This window comes from Hyperolius riggenbachi, chromosome 5 (genome assembly GCF_040937935.1).
Source record: "Hyperolius riggenbachi isolate aHypRig1 chromosome 5, aHypRig1.pri, whole genome shotgun sequence".
NCBI lineage: Eukaryota > Metazoa > Chordata > Amphibia > Anura > Hyperoliidae > Hyperolius > Hyperolius riggenbachi.
In genome coordinates this window covers 398,821,182-398,837,174 of record NC_090650.1, presented here as the reverse complement: position 1 = coordinate 398,837,174, position 15,993 = coordinate 398,821,182, and the positions used below count along the sequence as shown (strand labels likewise).

Below are 15,993 nucleotides of genomic sequence, written 5' to 3'. Positions count from 1 at the left end.
TTTTCCTTCTGCCTGAAAAAAAAAGTTTGTTTTGTGACAATCAGAAACTTTCATTTTTGGGTTTTGTCTTTTCTGTTCCTTTTGAATTTGACATTTTACAAAGTCTTATTAGTTATTACTTTTTTAGACAATCAACTACTAACTGCTGTCAGGGCGGAAGTAAAATCTTAAACAGTGTTGCCACATCCACTACTCAATGCTATAATTATTGATAGAGTAACCAAGCAGCTCGGGGTGACCCAAACCTCTAGGAAAGTATAGGAAAGTATAGGGGGCCAAACATGTGGGGTTAATGTGGCTGTGTAAAATGTAAAGCTATAGGCTTGCTATACACCATTGGTTCTGGATGCTAGCCTGGCTACAGGGGCATAAAGATAATTTGCATATTCAGTAGTGGTGCATTGTGGGTAACCCCAAATGTTCACTCAAAGCTGAATTATAGCTTGCTGTAGTTCTGCGCCTGCGCAGTTCGCTGCGGCCCACGTGGCCATGATTGACAGCAGTGCTTCGCGCAGCCGCAGTAAGGCCGACCCCGTGGTCGGCCTGAATATCGAGTGGTGAGACCGGAACAGCAGAGGGGAGCGGAGGTGACAGCATGGGACAGTCGGCTGCAAGGGGCTGGAGAAAGCCCTAGGTGAGTAAAGCTTATTTTTATTATTTTCCCCGATAACTCCTTTAAGTTACAGATTTTTTTTTAACATGACCTCTGAAATCACATAGCCCCATACTTCAAAACTGTTATGATAGGAAAGAAGGTCCTCCTTAATTCATGACCATGCCACCCCAACAGTCATGGCTAAGCCACACCTCTAGCTACGCCTACCAATAGAATCCATGAGCAAGGCCACGATCTTGCTTTCTACCATTACTACTTACCCTTTATATTAACATTTTAAAATAAGCAAGACAAGACAAATAACATTTATCTTGTGCTTTTCTCCTGGCGGACTCAAAGCACTTGAGTTGCTGCCACTAGGGCATGCTTAGTAGGATGTAGCAGGGAGTCTAGCCCAAGGACTCCTTACTGAATAGGCGCTGGCTTACAGAACAGGAAGGGGCGAGATTTGAACCCAGTTCGCCTGTGTCAGAGGCAGACCGCTTAAAGGGAAGGTCCGAGGAAGATAAAAATAAAAAATCCACTTACCTGGGGCTTCCTCCAGCCCCTGGCAGCCGTCCTGTGCCCTCATCACAGCCCCTGGCTCCCGTTCCCCTCCGGTGGAGAAGCCGACCTCGCCAGTTCGGCTTCCAGGTCGGCTTCTCATGCGCTCCAGGATGCGGCTCACTGAGTCGCACTTACATCAATCAGACTGTAATGCGCAGGTGCAGAGCTACTGCGCCTGCGCATGTACAGTCCGGATGACATAATCGCGACTACATGAGACACGCGCTGGAATGCAAGCAGGCCTCTGATACCAGAGGGGACTCCGGGCCACTGGCGGGGAGCGGAGCTGCGGAGAGGGCACAGAACAGCTGCCAGGGGGTGGAGGAAGCACCAGTTAAGTGGATTTTTATCCTCGGATGTATCTTTTAACCATTACACTATAAGCAATATACCAATTTGGAGATTGGAAATAAAATTTAGTCTCATCAACATATTACTAGTTGAAAAAATACACACTTTTACATATATCTGTACATCAGTCCTGAAACAGGGACAAACAAGCAACAAAAGAGGGGACAGAGAATGCCAAAAGAAGGACTGTCCCTCCAAAAAAGGGACACTTGGTAGATATGCAGCGCAATTTAACGAGGCAAATCATAGGCAGAACAATGACAATTTACTTCTGGCATGTTTTTTCCCTGAATAAATTAAGCCTGAATTGTTTATTGCAAAAAGAGAAGGCCAACCCACCAGCTATGGCACCAATTAGCCATGTGGGTGTTATTTTGTTTTTTTTTTATTACTGAAAAATAAAATGACTGGCGCATTCGCTGGTCTTTTCCCGCCAAGTGCAGAACATCCTGTGTGTGGCTGGCCAGGCAATGGTACAATGTGCTTCTCCTGCCAGCCTCTCTTCCCTTCTGTACCAGCCTGGAGCAGACTGCAGCCAAGGCTCTTCCACTTCCTGGGCACGCGAACAATGGGGTACAGTGTCGCCATCTCAACACATATACATATTTCAGTAGCCTCATCTGAATAAGAATTAACGGCACAGAGCAAAAAGTGACTCTTATCCACTAGAATATCAAAGGAGGCAACTGATCCCTTTCCAGAGCGCCCAGCACAATGTGCTGCCTCATCTGCCCTTGTTATGTATGGATGGTGTCTGTGAAACCACCCTCCTCCTCCTCCTGCTCTGACAGGAAGCCTTCTGCATGCTGCAAATTCACTACAAGGTACAAGTAGCTGAATGACACAGAACAGTGACAGAGATCTGAGCTGATCTGCCAGTAATTCAGAGCTGTAATACATTAACCACAAAGACTAAACTCTACCTAACTGCCGGATATCCCTTCAGCAGAGAAGCTGCAAATCAGCCGGTTGTTACTCAGCCTCAGAAACATTAGCTGCCCCAGCAACACATTCAGCACTGCAAGCTGGACAGCTCCTTCTTTTGCCAATGCAGGCGTATGAAGAGGAAGGCTTGGCTCCTGTCCCACTGATACAACTATCCATCCCCTCCAACAACTCCTGCAAAACGCAAATCAACACAACATCCCACAACAACACCCCCTCAACTCCAGCAAAACACAAACCAACACAACATCCCATGATACCTCTCTACACACAACAATCCTCCCCCCACCATCCCTCCACTCCAGCAAAACACAAACCCCAACACAACATCCCATGATGATCTACACACAACAATCCTCCTCCCACCACCCCTCCACTCCTGCAAAACACAAACCAACACAACATCCCATGATACCTCTCTACACACAACAATCCTTCCCCCCCCCAACCCCTCCACTCCTGCAAAACACAAACCAACACAACATCCCACAACAACTCTAAGCACAAAACAAACCCTCCTCTCCTCTACCCCACAACTCCTGCCAAACACAAACCAACGCAACATGCCACAACACCTCTCTACACACAACCCCCCTCAATCCCTGCAAAACACAACATCCCATAATACCTCCCTACACACAAGAACCCGCTCCAACAACTCCTGCAAAACACACACCAACACAACATCCCACGATACCTCTCTACACACAACCCCCCTTTCCCCTCCTGCAGAAGATAAACCAACACAACATCTCAGGATACCGCTCTACACACAACCCTCCCTTCCCTTTCTGCAGAACACAAACGAACACAACATCCCACAACACCTTTCTACACACAACAACATTCCCCTCCACGCCTCAACGCCTGCAAAATGCAAATCAACACAACATACCACAACACCTCTATACACAACCTCCACCCTCCCTCCACACCTCAACTCTTACAAAACACAAACCAACACAACATCACATAATACCTTTCTACACACACACACACCTGCAAAACACAACCCAATACATCCCACAACACCTCTCTACACACAATAACAACCCTCTTCCCCCCACCCCTCAACTTCTGCAAAACACAAACCAGCACAACATGCCACAACACCTTACACAATAACCCCCCCCCCCCCCCCCCCCACACACACACACACACACACACCTGCAAAATACAAACCAATACATCCCACAACACCTCTCTACACACAATAACAACCCTCTTCCCTTCACCCCTCATCTTCTGCAAAACACAAGCCAACACAACACCCCACAAAACCTCTCTACACAACACCCTCCCTCCCCACACACACCCTTCAACTCCTGCAAAACTCAAACTACCACAACATCCTACAACACCTCTCTATACACCACACACACAACAAGCATTCTTATCTAAAACAACACAAGCCCCCCCCCCCCCCCCCCAACAATTCCTGCTGTAAACAAAACCAACACAACATCCCACAACACGTCCCCCAACAACGCCTACAAAACACAAACAAACACATCCCACAACACCTCTCTGCACACAGAACCCTCCATAACAACAACACAATGTCCCTCCAACAACTTCATCACACAAAACAACTCAACATTCTCCCCCAGACACCTTCATTAAACAAAACAGCGTTATGTCCCTTCTAAGTACTTCATTTTAATACAAATCAACACCAGAGACCCCCTGAGCACCATCATTTGTACAAATAGACAGCACCTCCAGCAGCCTCATCCCAGAAACCAACACAGCATTGCCTTTAACGCCTTCACTGCAAACATCAACAAAACAGCCCATAGAGCATGTTCATCCCATCAACATAATATCCCTCTGCACACCTCTAGATCACCAATAAAACTTCCCTCCATTTACCTTCATTGCACAAAGCAAACACAACTTCTCCCCCTCCTTCAATGCACACATCAGCAGCAGCTACTTCATTACAGAACAGGGAGAAGGACTTACTGGTAAGAGGCAGGTATGTATGTTCCAGCCTGCTCTCTCTTCAGCAATGCACATTGACTGGCTGCTCAAGGACTTTAGCATTGCCTGTGTTGTGTCAGTCAGTGCCTCCTGCCTGTGCTGAGCACATCTAGACATGCTCAGTTTTCTGACCTTCTCAGCCTGGGAACTACCAAGACCAGAGCAGAAAGGAGGGGTAATCTGGATCCTACCATGGAGCACTGCTAAAAATAGCACCTGCAAAAGGAACAGCTGGGGTTTAAAGGAACAGTAACCTGTCTGCTTTGCTCCCAGGATCCCGCTGTGACCTGATTCGTTTGTCACTGTTGCCTTATTAACTCTTTGGCCGCCAGCACAGTGTATCATGCAGCAAGCAGGGATCCTCATCAGTGAGGCAATTAGGAGGTGAGAGCAGGTGGAATCAGGCTGGTTATGTCTCTCATATTCTTCTGATGACTCAGCTATTACTGTAAAAAGGCTTCTTTTTCTTGTATTTGCACTATTGACTGAAATACCCTGAGCTGAATTCTGCATTCACATCATTGTACCAAAGGCACCAGATCCTTACTGTGACAGCAGCACCAGATCTTGTGCAATGAGTACCATTGACCCAGCATCAGCACATCTTAAGGGGACCAAATCCCAAGGTCATCAGCACTCCGGGAGTACCAGACCAGCACTGTTACCAGGGGTACTGCTAAGGTCTTAAGGTGGCCACTAATGATCCAGTCTTTTTCATCCAATTTTACCAAATCTATGTAGTATAAGGGTAAATTGAATGAATATATTGAATGGATAATTAAGGCAGTTCCATTATATTACATAGAAATGATCAGATTGTATGAAAATGATTAGATCATTAGTGGCCCCAAGCAGCACATCATTTGTGACTCTCCGCCTCAGAGGCCCTTTCTCACATTATAATAGCTAAAGGTCCCCCCACCCCTAAAAAATTTAGCCCTCCAGTATAGGCAGGTAGACAAAGGTGCGTCCCTCTTTCCCCCACTATGGGTAGCCATCTTCAGTACAGTTAGCCAAAGTGTCCCATAGTATAGATAGCCACCCCAGTAAAGGTAGTCAAAGGTTTCTCTCCCCCCCCCCCCCCCTCATATGGGGTATTGGTGTAACCGGGGTTGTCTAGCTCCCTGCTGCCTCCCCATGCCCCCTGCCTCACATCTGAAGTCTACTCAGTGGTCACTGCGCCTGAGTGTTCACGTTGCCGCTGATCTGAGGTCTGTGTATGAGTGACGGGGCTGCAGTGGCAGCCATACAAGTCACAGACAGGGCGGCCCAGGCAGCATGGGAGGCCCCTACTGTGGGTGAGGCCTCAAACAACTGCTTGGTTAGCCACCTGTGCCTAGCTGCACCCATGCTGTTAGCGGAGCACATACTATTGTACCTAGATCATCACTGAGTAAACATCAGATCCACGGACCATCATTGTGTCCATCGTTGTGTTCAGGAGAACCAGATCTGTAGAGGAGCGTTGTGCCAGGAGCACTAGATCCTCAAATTATGATTGACCCAACAACAGCCTCATATCCTCACAATATCATTGTGCCAGGAGCCCCACATGCCTAGATCATAGTGGAACCAAGACCATATTCCCAAAACATCATTTTGCGACCACGAGTGCCACATGTCAGTGCTATATAAATGCAAATACAAGGATCTAAGAGTACACAAGCTTACCCCATCCAATCCATCTCACTTCTGATTGGCTATCTCAAACCAGCTGATCTTAAGCCGCATCTACATGCGTAGATGCGGCCACGATGTTCCTTATCAATCGAGCCGCTGATGCGGCTCGATTGATAAGATCCGACAGGACGGATCTTACTACCGCCGATTCCCTGCTCGCTCCCCGCGAGGGGACAATGGCAGGGAATCGAGCGGAAGATAAGCGGCGCCGGCAGGGACGAGCGGGGTATTGAATCCAGCGCACGTGCGGCGAGTGGGGATGCGGCAGGCACGTGCGGGGACACGGAAGAGGCGATCCGGCAGCTAATCGAGCTGCCGGATCGCCGCCTCATCTACACGTGTAGATGAGGCTTTAGTTTAAAGGTCATGCTGGGCATTATGGGAAAGGCATTCGCTGCTGGTACAGTATACATGACCAAAACATCTTGTTCACTACTAAAAAGTTTTTAGGCGCTCTGAACTTACTATCTACAGTATAAAGACACTGTTTTGTATTTGATCTGAGGAAGCGGATTGTGTTCCGTGAAACGCGTTATCATTGATAGTGTCTGATGCACAATAAGCCATTTGTTTGATATTGGCTTTGCCCCTTCCGTTGAGGTAAGCCATTTTTATTATTTATATTTTTTGCTATTTTTAGTCACATAATATGGATGTACCATTTATCCACCACCACCTATTTTTTGGCGTGCCTTCTCCGTCCCAGTTGTTATGTCACAGCCCCCCAGATGCTTTGGGGGGTTAGTCTAGTGTTCAATTTCTGAACTATTGCTTTTTTCTGGAGAGCGACCCACATATTTGATGACTAAAGAACCTGAGTGAGGACGGGATTTCCTCACCTGCCTTTATACTGTGGTTGCTGGTCGTGCAACCCACACTTGTGAGTATTATTTTGCTCTTTAAGACTACATGTTCAGCACTTGACATACTACAGGGGCTCCTGGTGTCTCTGTTTTTTTTCCTGTCTCCTTAGGAAGTTTGTTGAATCCCTTGGGATAACACACACCCTCTTTCCTGTACAACACACTAACACAGTGGAATGTGTGCAATACACTGACATAGATAATGTGTGCAACACAGGGTAAAGTGTATGACAACAAAAAAAACAAAGGGTGACTGTTCAACACAATGATGCAAAGTAATGTTCACTAAATGCACAGACAAAGGGAGTGTGTACAACACACCAACATTAGGGAGTGTGTGCAACACACCAACATTAGGGAGTGTGTGCAACACACCAACATTAGGGAGTGTGTGCAACACACCAACATTAGGGAGTGTGTACAATACACTGACACGCTGGAATGCATACAACACATCCGCACAATATCAGTGTGAAAAACAGGCCAGGAGTAACAGGCCAAAGGAGCACGTACAACATACAGTGCAAGGGAATGTGTACAATACACAGTAACGACAGAATGTGACATGAGAATGTGTACAACACAATAATATTGGAGATTCTATATGTATAATACACTGACGAAGGGAAATGTGTACAGCACACCAACACCAGGGCATGTGTACAGTATATAAATACAGGGAAGTGTGTACAACACACCAACACAAGGCAATGTTTACAGCTCACTAAATACAGGTAAATCAGTGTGATGTCCGTTCCACCTTGATGTATAGGAACAGAGCTGGAACCAGGTCACTCATTCCCCAACTGTTGATAGTTAAAAAAGGTGAGGTTCCGCTCAATGGTCCAAATGTATCAAAATCTTTATTGAGTACAGGTCTCATAGCATGATTAAGGACCAGTGCGAGTCCGAAACATGTTAGCAAACTTTCAAGCTATGTGACTTGTACTCAATAAAGATTTTGATACTTTTTTAACTATCACTAAATACAGGGGAGTGAGTACAACACACCAACACTGAGGCATGTGAGCAGTATGCCAATACAGGGGAGTGTGTACAGCACACCAACACTGGGATGTGTGTACAGTATGCCAGTACAGGGGAGTGTATACAACACACTAACACCGGGGCATGTGTGCAGTATGCCAGTACAGGGGAGTGTGTACAACACACCAACACTGGTTCATGTGTGCAGTATGCCAGTACAGGGGAGTGTATTGAAAACACTAACACCGGGGCATGTGTGCAGTATGCCAATACAAGGGAGTGTGTACAGCACACCAACACTGAGGCATGTGTGCAGTATGCCAGTACAGGGGAGTGTGTACAACACACCAACACTGGGGCATGTGTACAGTATGCCAGTACAGGGGAGTGTGTACAACACACCAACACCGGGGCATGTGTGCAGTATGCCAATACAAGGGAGTGTGTACAGCACACCAACACTGAGGCATGTGTGCAGTATGCCAGTACAGGGGAGTGTGTACAACACACTAACACCGGGGCACGTGTACAGTATGCCAGTACAGGGGAGTGTGTACAACACACAAACACAGCGGCACGTGTACAGTATGCCAGTACAGGGGAGTGTGTACAACACACTAACACCGTGGCACGTGTACAGTATGCCAGTACAGGGGAGTGTGTACAACACACCAACACTGGGGCATGTGTGGAGTAATCCAATACAGGGGAGTGTGTACAACACACCAACACTGGGGCATGTGTACAGTATGCCAATACAGGGTAATGTGTACGAGACACAAACACCGCGGCATGTGTGCAGTATGCCAATACAGGGGAGTGTGTACAACCCACCAACACCGGCAGGGCCGGATTTCTGGCAAGGCCACAGAGGCCATGGCCTAGGGCACTAGAAATTTAGGGGCGGCTCAGTGAAGGGCAGTAAAGCTGTTCTATGCAGCCATCCCTATCTACAAGGACAGCTTTAACATTTGAACTCTCTGTCCTGTACTTATCATCCCTGCAAGACATGTAAGCTTCATCCTGAAGGTACTGTACACATCAGCCTAACTCACATGGTGACACAATAAATGGGTCCATCATCAACGACCCATTTTTTAATTTACGGATTTTACTGTAATGTAAAATGCAGAAAATCTGCATTATCCGATATGCGGTAATTTTAAGCCAATCAGAAGACTCAGAATGAATAAACGGGAAATGGGGATTTCCGCATTCTCTGATTGGCTTATTCATTCTGAATCTTCTGATTGGCTTAAAATTACCGCATAACGGATAATGCGGATTTCCTGCATTTTACATTACAGAAAAAATCTGCCAACTTTAGCAGTTAATAGCAAAGCCCCCATAAGTCCTAGAAACACCACATTTTCAGGGTTTATTAAACAGAACCTTGTGAACAAGACAAAAGAAAAAGTTTTCAAAACGACCTTATAGTTTTTGAGAAAATTGACATTTCTACGATTTCCGGTGGAAATCCACATCGGAATGCGGAAATTGGTAGCGGAAAGTGGAATCGGTAGCAGTAGCGGTAATTAGCAATGTCGGAATGCGGATTTTCCCCGGAATCGGAAATTGGCATTTCCGACCATCCCTAATTGTCTGTGAAACCAATGATGGAAAATAAGGAGAATTCTCATTGGGGCACACAGAGATTACAGACGGTATAGTTGGCCTAGGGCGGTAAAAAGTACAAATCCGGCCCTGAACACCAGGGCATGTGTACAGTATGCCAATACAGGGGAGTGTGTACAACACACTAACACCGGGGCACGTGTACAGTATGCCAGTACAGGGGAGTGTGTACAACACACCAACACTGGGACGTGTGCAGTATGCCAGTACAGGGGAGTGTGTACGAGACACCAACACCGGGGCATGTGTACAGTATGCCAGTACAGGGGAGTGTGTACAACACACCAACACTGGGGCATGTGTACAGTATGCCAATACAGGGGAGTGTGTACAACACACTAACACCGGGGCATGTGTACAGTATGCTAGTACAGGGGAGTGTGTACAACACACCAACACTGGGACGTGTGCAGTATGCCAGTACAGGGGAGTGTGTACGAGACACCAACACTGGGGCATGTGTACAGTATGCCAATACAGGGGAGTGAGTACAACACACCAACATTGGGACGTGTGCACTATGCCAATACCGGGCAATGTGTACGAGACACCAACACCGGGGCATGTGTGCAGTATGCCAATACAGGGGAGTGTGTACAACACACCAACACTGGGGCATGTGTACAGTATGCCAATACAGGGGAGTGTGTACAACACACCAACACTGGGGCATGTGTACAGTATGCCAGTACAGGGGAGTGTGTACAACACACTAACACCGGGGCATGTGTACAGTATGCTAGTACAGGGGAGTGTGTACAACACACCAACACTGGGACGTGTGCAGTATGCCAGTACAGGGGAGTGTGTACGAGACACCAACACTGGGGCATGTGTACAGTATGCCAATACAGGGGAGTGTGTACAACACACCAACACTGGGATGTGTGCAGTATGCCAATACCGGGCAATGTGTACGAGACACCAACACTGGGGCATGTGTGCAGTATGCCAATACAGAGCAATGTGTACAAGACACTAATACTGGGGCATGTGTGGAGTAATCCAATACAGGGGAGTGTGTACAACACACTAACACCGGGGCACGTGTGCAGTATGCCAGTACAGGGGAGTGTGTACAACACACCAACACTGGGACGTGTGCAGTATGCCAATACCGGGCAATGTGTACGAGACACCAACACTGGGGCATGTGTGCAGTATGCCAATACAGGGGAGTGTGTACAACACACCAAAACTGGGGCATGTGTACAGTATGCCAATACAGGGTAATGTGTACAAGACACCAACACTGGGGCATGTGTACAGTATGCCAATACAGGGGAGTGTGTACAACACACCAACACTGGGGCATGTGTACAGTATGCCAGTACAGGGGAGTGTGTACAACACACTAACACCGGGGCATGTGTACAGTATGCTAGTACAGGGGAGTGTGTACAACACACCAACACTGGGATGTGTGCAGTATGCCAGTACAGGGGAGTGTGTACGAGACACCAACACCGGGGCATGTGTACAGTATGCCAGTACAGGGGAGTGTGTACAACACACCAACACTGGGGCATGTGTACAGTATGCCAATACAGGGGAGTGTGTACAACACACTAACACCGGGGCATGTGTACAGTATGCTAGTACAGGGGAGTGTGTACAACACACCAACACTGGGACGTGTGCAGTATGCCAGTACAGGGGAGTGTGTACGAGACACCAACACTGGGGCATGTGTACAGTATGCCAATACAGGGGAGTGAGTACAACACACCAACATTGGGACGTGTGCACTATGCCAATACCGGGCAATGTGTACGAGACACCAACACCGGGGCATGTGTGCAGTATGCCAATACAGGGGAGTGTGTACGAGACACCAACACTGGGGCATGTGTACAGTATGCCAATACAGGGGAGTGTGTACAACACACCAACACTGGGATGTGTGCAGTATGCCAATACCGGGCAATGTGTACGAGACACCAACACTAGGGCATGTGTGCAGTATGCCAATACAGGGGAGTGTGTACAACACACCAAAACTGGGGCATGTGTACAGTATGCCAATACAGGGTAATGTGTACAAGACACCAACACTGGGGCATGTGTGCAGTATGCCAATACAGAGCAATGTGTACGAGACACTAATACTGGGGCATGCGTGGAGTAATCCAATACAGGGGAGTGTGTACAACACACCAACACCGGGGCATGTGTACAGTATGCCAATACAGGGGAGTGTGTACAACACACTAACACCGGGGCACGTGTACAGTATTCCAGTACAGGGGAGTGTGTACAACACACCAACACTGGGACGTGTGTGCAGTATGCCAATACAGGGGAGTGTGTACAACACACCAACACTGGGACGTGTGTGCAGTATGCCAACACAAGGGAGTGTGTACAACACACCAACACTGAGGCATGTGTGCAGTATGCCAATACAGGGGAGTTTGTACAACACACCAACTCTGGGACGTGTGCAGTATGCCAGTACAGGGGAGTGTTTAGGAGACACCAACACCGGGGCATGTGTACAGTATGCCAATACAGGGGAGTGTGTACAACACACCAACACTGAGGCATGTATACAGTATGCCAATACAAGGGAGTGTGTACAACCAACACAAGGAAATGTGCCCAACTCACAGAAACAGAGAGATGTACAAAATATAGAAACACTGGGATCTGTACAACAGACTAACACAGGGGTCACTATAGTACAAGAAGTGGTTCTCCTCCTGCTGTTGTCGCACACTGAAGAGGAACCTTTCCTCTATATATCGATTGCCGTTTCCAACCAGTGAACTCTCCTTTTATTCTTTTGCCACTAATGCAGACAAGTCAAATGTCAGATATTCTGTGTGCATCATACTCTACTGTATCTCTGTCAGGAGATAAACTTCCAGAGCTGCATAATTCACTAGAGTGATTGACTGGGAACACTCAGCAGTAAATTGATCAGCAGCAATCTCACCAATCATGTTTGCATTACATGTAGCAACTAGATGTACCATATACTGTGTACTGTAGAACAGATACGAGAGCAGTGTGAGAAATACAACCAACCTCCATCTAATACTGAACTACATCCCACCCCCATGCGTTACACTAACCTATCTCCCCTCAATGCCTAATACTAAACTACCCCCCCAATATATAATAACCACCGCTATCCAATGCTTAATAACAACTCACATTCATCTAATACCCAATACTAATCTATCCCCACACAATAACCACCACTATCCAATGCATAATATCAACTCACCCTCATCTATTACCCAATACTAACCTATCGCCCCAATATATAATAACCATCATTATCCAATGCATATTATCAACTCACCCTCATCTAATTCCCAATACTAATCTATCCCCACCCAATACACAATAACCACCACTATCCAATGCATGATATCAACTCACCCTCATCTATTACCCAATACTAACCTATCGCCCCAATATATAATAACCATCATTATCCAATGCATAATCTCAACTCACCCACATCTAATGCCCAATGCTAACCTAACCCTCCCCCCCCCCCCCCCAATACCTAACAACCATCACTATCCAATGCGTAATATCAACTCACCCTCATCTAATACCCAATACTAACCTATCCGCTAATACCTTATAACTACCACTATCCCATGCCTAATATGAACTCACCCTCATCTAATACCCAATAATAACCTATCCCCCAATACCTAATAACTACCACTATGTATTGCCTAATATCAACTCAACCTCATCTAATGCCCAGTACTAACCTATTTCAATATATAATAACCCCCACTATCCAATGCATAATATTAACTCACCCTCATCTATTACCCAATACTAACCTATCCCCAACCAATACATAATAACCACACATTAACCAATGCGTAATATTAACTCACCCCTATTCAATGCCTTATACTAACCTATCATCACTCAATTAATAACCACCACTATCTGATGTGTAATATTAACCCACCCCAATTCTAGAGTTGGGCCGAACGGTTCGCCAGCGAACGTGGTTCGCGCGAACGTAGGTGGTTCGCGTGCGGGTACCGCACGCGAACCTTTTGCGGAAGAAGTTCGGTTCGCCCCATAATGCACTGAGGGTCAACTTTGACCCTCTACATCACAGTCAGCAGGCCCAGTGTAGCCAATTAGGCTACACTAGCCCCTGGAGCCCCACCCCCCCCTTATATAAGGCAGGCAGCGGCGGCCATTACGGCCACTCGTGTGCCTGCATTAGTGAGAGTAGGGCGAGCTGCTGCAGTCTCTCATATAGGGAAAGATTAGTTAGGCTTAACTTCTTCCTGGCTGCATACCTGTTCTGTTCAGTGAGCCCTCAGCCCACTGCATACCTGTACTGTGATCCTGCCACTGCATACCTGTTCAGTGATCCTGCCACTGCATACCTGTTCAGTGATCCTGCCACTGCATACCTGTTCTGTTCAGTGAGCCCTCAGCCCACTGCATACCTGTACTGTGATCCTGCCACTCCATACCTGTTCAGTGATCCTGCCACTGCATACCTGTTCTGTTCAGTGAGCCCTCAGCCCACTGCATACCTGTACTGTGATCCTGCCACTGCATACCTGTTCAGTGATCCTGCCACTGCATACCTGTTCAGTGATCCTGCCACTGCATACCTGTTCTGTTCAGTGAGCCCTCAGCCCACTGCATACCTGTACTGTGATCCTGCCACTCCATACCTGTTCAGTGATCCTGCCACTGCATACCTGTTCTGTTCAGTGAGCCCTCAGCCCACTGCATACCTGTACTGTGATCCTGCCACTCCATACCTGTTCAGTGATCCTGCCACTGCATACCTGTTCAGTGATCCTGCCACTGCATACCTGTTCTGTGAACCCGCCACTGTATACCTGTTCTGTTCAGTGGACCCGCCACTGTATACCTGTTCTGTGAACCCGCCACTGTATACCTGTTCTGTTCAGTGGACCCGCCACTGTATACCTGTTCTGTGAACCCGCCACTGTATACCTGTTCTGTTCAGTGGACCCGCCACTGTATACCTGTTCTGTTCAGTGGACCCGCCACTGTATACCTGTTCTGTTCAGTGGACCCGCCACTGTATACCTGTTCTGTTCAGTGGACCCGCCACTGTATACCTGTTTAGTGAACACGCCACTGCATACCTATTGTGTTCAGTGATCCTGCCACTGCATACCTGTTCTGTGAACCCGCCACTGTATACCTGTTCTGTTCAGTGGACCCGCCACTGTATACCTGTTCTGTGAACCCGCCACTGTATACCTGTTCTGTTCAGTGGACCCGCCACTGTATACCTGTTCTGTGAACCCGCCACTGTATACCTGTTCTGTTCAGTGAACCCGCCACTGTATACCTGTTCTGTTCAGTGGACCCGCCACTGTATACCTGTTCTGTTCAGTGGACCCGCCACTGTATACCTGTTCTGTTCAGTGGACCCGCCACTGTATACCTGTTTAGTGAACACGCCACTGCATACCTATTGTGTTCAGTGATCCTGCCACTGCATACCTGTTCTGTGAACCCGCCACTGTATACCTGTTCTGTTCAGTGGACCCGCCACTGTATACCTGTTCTGTGAACCCGCCACTGTATACCTGTTCTGTTCAGTGGACCCGCCACTGTATACCTGTTCTGTGAACCCGCCACTGTATACCTGTTCTGTTCAGTGGACCCGCCACTGTATACCTGTTCTGTTCAGTGGACCCGCCACTGTATACCTGTTCTGTTCAGTGGACCCGCCACTGTATACCTGTTCTGTTCAGTGGACCCGCCACTGTATACCTGTTTAGTGAACACGCCACTGCATACCTATTGTGTTCAGTGATCCTGCCACTGCATACCTGTTCTGTGAACCCGCCACTGTATACCTGTTCTGTTCAGTGGACCCGCCACTGTATACCTGTTCTGTGAACCCGCCACTGTATACCTGTTCTGTTCAGTGGACCCGCCACTGTATACCTGTTCTGTTCAGTGGACCCGCCACTGTATACCTGTTCTGTTCAGTGGACCCGCCACTGTATACCTGTTCTGTTCAGTGGACCCGCCACTGTATACCTGTTTAGTGAACACGCCACTGCATACCTATTGTGTTCAGTGATCCTGCCACTGCATACCTGTTCTGTGAACCCGCCACTGTATACCTGTTCTGTTCAGTGGACCCGCCACTGTATACCTGTTCTGTGAACCCGCCACTGTATACCTGTTCTGTTCAGTGGACCCGCCACTGTATACCTGTTCTGTTCAGTGGACCCGCCACTGTATACCTGTTCTGTTCAGTGGACCCGCCACTGTATACCTGTTCTGTTCAGTGGACCCGCCACTGTATACCTGTTCTGTGAACCCGCCACTGTATACCTGTTCTGTTCAGTTGACCCGCCACTGTATACCTGTTTAGTGAACACGCCACTGCAT

The 15,993-nt window shown here is 47.7% G+C and overlaps 1 protein-coding gene and 1 pseudogene across 3 annotated transcripts in view; one reads left to right on the top strand and one right to left on the bottom strand.

Annotated features, from left to right (window-relative positions):
- LOC137519447 (ATP-dependent RNA helicase DHX33-like) overlaps window positions 1–15,993 on the top strand; it is a 102,306-nt pseudogene that overhangs the window by 10,302 nt on the left and 76,011 nt on the right.
- OXR1 (oxidation resistance 1) overlaps window positions 1–15,993 on the bottom strand; it is a 546,053-nt gene that overhangs the window by 515,236 nt on the left and 14,824 nt on the right. For 2 of the 3 annotated variants that reach the window (XM_068237907.1, XM_068237910.1), the window contains exon 1: window positions 4,424–4,554. The exons of the other annotated variant lie outside the window; for it this stretch is intronic. The gene's annotated coding sequence lies outside the window, so the exon portion shown is untranslated. Of the gene's footprint in view, window positions 1–4,423; window positions 4,555–15,993 lie in introns of those variants that run through there. 3 annotated transcript variants of the gene reach the window in all.